At 40.6% G+C, this 6,301-nt stretch overlaps 1 long non-coding RNA gene across 1 annotated transcript; it reads left to right on the top strand.

Moving 5' to 3' along the window:
- Positions 1 to 3,583: 3,583 nt before the first annotated feature.
- Positions 3,584 to 5,746, top strand: LOC142377941 (uncharacterized). Its single transcript, XR_012769570.1, has 3 exons — positions 3,584 to 3,649; positions 4,981 to 5,043; positions 5,393 to 5,746. It is a non-coding gene; the product is annotated as an uncharacterized LOC142377941 (long non-coding RNA).
- Positions 5,747 to 6,301: the final 555 nt, after the last annotated feature.

The raw sequence follows: 6,301 nt of genomic DNA, 5'->3' as shown, positions 1-6,301 counted from the left end.
GAGATCTTTAAGACATGATGGAGCTCGGTCATTAAGAGCTTTATATGTGAGGAGAAGAATCTTAAATTCTATTCTGAATTTAACAGGGAGCCAATGAAGAGAAGCTAAAACTGGAGAAATATGATCTCTCCTGTTTGTTCTCATCAGAACTCTGGCTGCAGCATTTTGGATCAACTGAAGGCTTTTCAGAGGATATGTGGGACAGCCCAATAATAAAGAATTACAGTAGTCCAATCTTGAAGTAACAAATGCATGGGGGGCGGTCGGTGGCGTAGTGGGTTAAGCAGCCGCCCCATGTACAGAGGCTACAGTCCTCGCTGCAGCTGGCCCCGGTTCGAGTCCTGCACCGGACAGCCCATTGCTGCATGTCTCCCCCCTCTCTCTGCCCCCTGCTTCCTGTCTCTCTCCAACTGTCCTATCATTAAAGGCATAAAAAAATATAAAAAAAAAAAAATGCATGGACTAGTTTTTCTGCATCACTCTGAGACAAGATGTTCCTGATTTTAACAATATTACGAAGATGAAAGAAAGCAGAAACGTGTTTTATATGCGAGTCAAATGATAAATTCTGGTCAAAAATAACTCCAAGGTTCTTCACTGTTGAACTAGAAGCCAAGAAATACCATCTAGACTCTAGATTCTAGAGTAACTATATAGCTAGACAATTTCTCCCTAGAGTGTGGACTCAATACTCCACATATTATTTCGACTCTTTCTCACTCTGAATATGACCTTACCCATGTTAAGATGATCAGAAATAGCTGTTTACCTGGAAGTGGTTTAAGATCTAAATGATAATGGTGTGTGTAAATATTACCACTGCTGCTGGAGCACCTGGTGACACCAAACAACCCAGAAAGAGTTATAAGTAGAAGGTACTTATCATTCCAATAATGACACTTGCTGATAGGCGTAGACTGGTGCCTTATTGTGGCTTTAGATATTTATGTAAATGAGCAAAGAGACAAAGACAGACAGAAAGTTAAACAGGTGTGTAGTCTTTCCATGATAAGCTATGTCTGTATTCCTCAACCATCAACAATATGGGTGAGCACTTCTGCCATATATGCAGAATATATATTATATTCTAAGGATACAGCACGTTGTAAATATATTCTAATTTCTTAGAAAAGGCTGTATATTTGAGAATCAATTGTGACATGTGGAAACCTCTTTTCAACCCTGCTGCGTGTTGCCTCCATGGACTTATGCAATATCGTGCTTTTTGCGTAGTTTATCATATATTTTGTGTGAGTCATACAAATCTTAGAACATATAACACTAAATCTTCTTAATCCAACACCCCCACACAAATAACCCTGGTGCACTGTCCCACCCATGAGCACACACCCTTTTCTGGCTGTGCATTCACATGCAGCAAACCCCACATAAACTCATTTTACAGTAACCTTCACCTAACAATAACCAAAATAACTTTCAGCTGAACCACACACCAACGGGGTCAGACAGAGTTTGAGTTTCAGTGTGACGTGAAGGAGACTGGCATTGATTAAAAAGTCATCCATTTTCTCATGTTTTTCCTGTGGGATTCAGCAGCACTGATGAAGAAAGCAAAAAAAATAAAAAATGTTGGCATAGCTGTCGCTGCACTTGACCTGATTTTATAACACACAACAGCACAGATGTTGATGAGGGATTCCAAATCGAAAGTCCTTCTTTTGTTGTTCTGCAGTCCCTGAAATTAACATGCCTTCTAGATTATTAGTTAACATGCGTAATAACTTGCTTCCTTTCAATTTAATTATAACTTCTTTGTCTGTTCTTTCATGGATTTGTGAGAGGTAAGAAGCAGGGCTGTTCCATCTCATTTAATCATTTTTTAAGGTAAACACAAGAAACTTGTGCTAAAGAAAAAATGGACCAGACTCAGTGAATAATTCCCTATACTCCCTATATAGATCAGTGAGCAGTGCTGACCAACATGTCATTGGGGTCATCAGGTGGGAACCTCCTTTCATCAATGTTTCGTCTAGTTGGGCCCACAAGACCTCCAGGAGGCTAGACAATGATCACTGGCGTCCCAGAGTCACTCTCCTACTGCCAGCCATCAGTGCTCCTCATACCACAACAACCATCTTTTTTTATTTTTATTTTATTTTTTTTACAACCACAAGCTACCCCAGCCTCTCACCAACTGCACACCAGTCATAGTGGGGTGGGGATACAAACCCTGATTAGGGTAGGGGGTAGAAATAGAAGAGGTAAAGATGAGTAGGAATGGGATTAAAAAAAGGCCATTCACAATACATTACATAAGGATGGGCAAAGAGGTGCGGCATCTTTGTTTTGTTTGCATTGGAGCAATTTAGCACATGGAGCAATTTAGCACATAGATAATTTAGCACCAACCGTGACCTCAGTGTTTTTTTGGCTTAAAACTGGTTGAGTTGGGGTCCAGACATCTTTCTTTCCGCTGCTTTCAGCATTTAAAAAAAGGAAATACAATCAATCACCACATTCTGCGAATTTGTTCATATTTGAGTTGAAATTTGGATATTAGTATGAAGAAGGTATTTTCCTGGATAATTTCCCAGATAGCAGTGGACTCCGGGGCGGATCCGCCCTCAAGCCGGGCAGGTCCGCCGTCCTTATCAACCGCTCGCCCCGCCTCCACACAGTGTTCAGCAGACCCGTTGCGGACTCTAGGCGGATCCTCACATTGTACACGCTCTTTTCAAACCTCGGCTTCGGCTGCATGAGTTGGGCAGCGACACGCCCCGCCTCCAAACAATGTACTGTGAAACAGCGGAAGCGCTTCACTCTCTAGACGGATCCGTATGAGGTGCCACCAGGGACATAAATCAGAATTAACTTCCATATACACATACGAAATTAAACTCTTCCACATACTATACTCAAAATCTTGCACAAACACTAGTGAAAAGCTCTCACATAAACTAGTGAAAACATTTACCTTTCATATATACTAGTCAAACCTCTCATATACACTAGTCAAACCTCTCATATACACTGGTCAAACCTCTCATATACAGTACACTAGTCAAACCTCTTATATACACTAGTCAAACCTCTCATATACACGCGTCAAACCTCTCATATACACGCGTCAAACCTCTCATATACACTAGTCAAACCTCTCATATACACTGGTCAAACCTCTCATATACACGCGTCAAACCTCTCATATACACTATTCAACCCTCTCATATACACTCGTCAAACCTCTCATATACGTTTCAGTTGAAACGGAAGGCATTTCAGTGAAACAGGAAGGCGTTTTATTTAACCGTGTGTTTTAAACAGAAGTAATTCTGGTTAGCTTCGTGCGTTTTGTGCAATCTCCGGCCGATATTTTATGAAATAAAATAAACGACAATTGCTCAGCTACCCGCTGAATACCTCACACAAGCAGCGGCATTACTCAACTTTATTTTGGCTTCAACGGAGATCCTGTTCCGGATTCTGTACGATCATTGTCATCATTCATTGCTGCTATGTCTAGATATGATCCTAATAATAGAGACATCATCAACACACTTCAGTTACTGATATTCAGTTATCCATGCACCAAAACACTGTTGGGCTTGATAACGAGGGGCATATTCCCCTCTGACTGCAGCTGCAGCTGGCAAAGGCATGCTGCGCTGGCAGGACGGAAAAAGAGATGGTAAGCGGCTATCCACCGAGTCCGGAGCTGGAGTTGAAGTGATCGGTTGCTGCCCAAGCGTTGTAGCATTTGACAGGGTCCTGATCGTCTCCGTTGAAGCTAAAATATTGTAGACGCGCGCTTGATTTTCAAGTGTAGATAGCGCAACCGTGCCTTTCCGAAGCACAGATGGCGTGACCGCAGTCCGCTGAACACCTCACACAATCAGTTGCATTACTCAACAATATTTTAGCTTCAACGGAGACGATCAGGACCCTATCAAATGCTGCAACGGAGACAATCAGGACCCTGTCAAATGCTACAACGCTTGGGCAGCAACCGATCACTTCAACTCCAGCTGTTGAATGGTTGAATGACCAGTGTGTATGAGAGGTTTGACTGGTATATATGAAAGGTAAAGCTTTTCACTAGTTTATTTGAAAGCTTTTCAGTAGTATGTATGATAGCTTTTGAGTAGGTTATATAAGAGGTAAATGTTTTCACTAGTTGATGTGAGAGCTTTTCACGAGTGTTTGTGCAAGGTTTTGAGTATAGTATGTGGAAGAGTTTAATTTCATATGTGTATATGGAAGTTAATTCTGATTTATGTCCCTGATGGCACCTCATAGTCCTGATCGTCTTGGTTGAAGCTAAAATATTGTTAAGTAATGCCACTGCTTGTGTGAGGTGTTCAGTGGGTAGCTCAGCAGACATCGATAATTTAACATGGGAAACTAGATTGCACAAAAAACCCGCGATGCTAACAAAAAAAACGGTTTAATGTTCCAGTTTAATGACATTCCTTCCTGTTTTATTGAGATGTCTTCCTTCTCAACTGAAATCCGCAAATATTTGACCATTGTATATGAGAGGTTTGACCATTGTATATGAGAGGATTGACCATTGTATATGAGAGGTTTGACTAGTGTATATGAGAGGTTTGATCATTGTATATGAGAGGTTTGACCATTGTATATGAGAGGTTTGACCAGTGTATATGAGAGGTTTGACCATTGTATATGAGAGGTTTGACCATTGTATATGAGAGGTTTGACCAGTGTATATGAGAGGTTTGACCAGTGTATATGAGAGCTTTTTACTAGTATATATGAAAGGTAAAGCTTTTCACTAGTATATATGAAAGCTTTTCAGTAGTGTGTATGAGAGCTTTTGAGTAGGTTATATAAGAGGTAAATGTTTTCACTAGTTTATGTGAGAGCTTTTCACGAGTGTTTGTGCAAGGTTTTGAGTATAGTATGTGGAAGAGTTTAATTTCATATGTGTATATGGAAGTTAATTCTGATTTATGTCCCTGGTGGCACCTCATAGATCTGCACCATTCTTTGTTACAGCGTCATTCGAAGTTGGAAGTTGGAAAGCAACAGCGAAAAGTCTCCTTCGGCAGATCGTACACTGTAAGTAAACTGTTAATATGTGCTTGTTTATGCAGATGGAAAGCGGGTGAATCTGTCTCTATGATTTAACTTTTAACTTGGTAATATAGCATAGCGATATAGCATACCATAGCGATATAGCATATATAGCATATAGCATAGCGATCGTGGTTAGCTAGCTGACATAGTATATTGCCGGTAGGTAATGTAGATTTGAGTTAACCCTGGTAGTTTTGGTCACTATATCATTCACTCATTCATCTAAGTTGACTATACACAGGTTATTTTTGTGTATCCTGTCACATTACAAATTGTGATTATGATGGCGGATGATGATAACTTAATTGAAAATCTCATTTTGTGATTACAGATTCTGTCAGCAAAAATCCTGTCGCTGGTGCTTCCACTGAACATGATGTCTGCAAGCATGCCATCCGGTGGTTCAACTTGGCAGCAGATAGGGGAAACTCAAGGAGACGCAGTACACACTGTAACAATAGGATTGTTTAGTTAAGTACTATTGTAAGGGGGGACCGATTTATATGTGACACCGCACTCGCGGACCAGTACAGAGAATGTACCTAAGGCAGAGAGTGGATGCCTGGATGTAATAAAGTTCAAGTAAGCATGACTGCTTTAATCGTCCATTATGTATAGTCTGGGTAGAGACAGAACTTAATGAAACACACGAGGTTCACCCTGCTGACCATGTCTAAGCACAGCACATCACATGTTATGCCAGTTCTTTTTTTTTTATTTCTTTATTGTTAATTTAAATGAGTGTTCGAGTATTAACAAATACATTTAAGAATTTCCATCATGTGTGTCCATTATCTTATTAGCCACTTGTAGTGATGTGTTGGTCAATCTGGTGTTTGTGCCAGCTCTTTTAAGTTAACGCAATTCCATCTAATGTCCCATATATCACCAGGGAGTTTGGTGTAGGTTACTGTCCTGGTATAGAGGATGAGGGAGGCAGGAAGAGCAGTACAGCACAATGGATAGCAGATGAGATGAAGTACCCAGAGAGAACCCATGCATGTACAGGGAGAACATGCAAACCACATACAAAAAGACCCCTGGCTGGATTGTAACACCTGCAACAGCGCTACCAACTGCACCACTGTGCAGCCTCAAAACTGTAAATTTACTTGTAATAATAACCCAATTTTAGGTCTTTTGCAGCTTCACAATAAATCATTTTCAGGTGTATAAGGCTAAACTGGTGGGATTTTTATGGAGTCATTTCTTGTTGGTAAGCAAGTTTTTATCTGTATCT

This window comes from Odontesthes bonariensis, chromosome 3 (genome assembly GCF_027942865.1).
Source record: "Odontesthes bonariensis isolate fOdoBon6 chromosome 3, fOdoBon6.hap1, whole genome shotgun sequence".
In the NCBI taxonomy this organism is placed as follows: Eukaryota; Metazoa; Chordata; class Actinopteri; order Atheriniformes; family Atherinopsidae; genus Odontesthes; species Odontesthes bonariensis.
The sequence above is the reverse complement of the archived record's forward strand: the minus strand, read 5'-3'. Positions and strand labels throughout refer to the sequence as shown.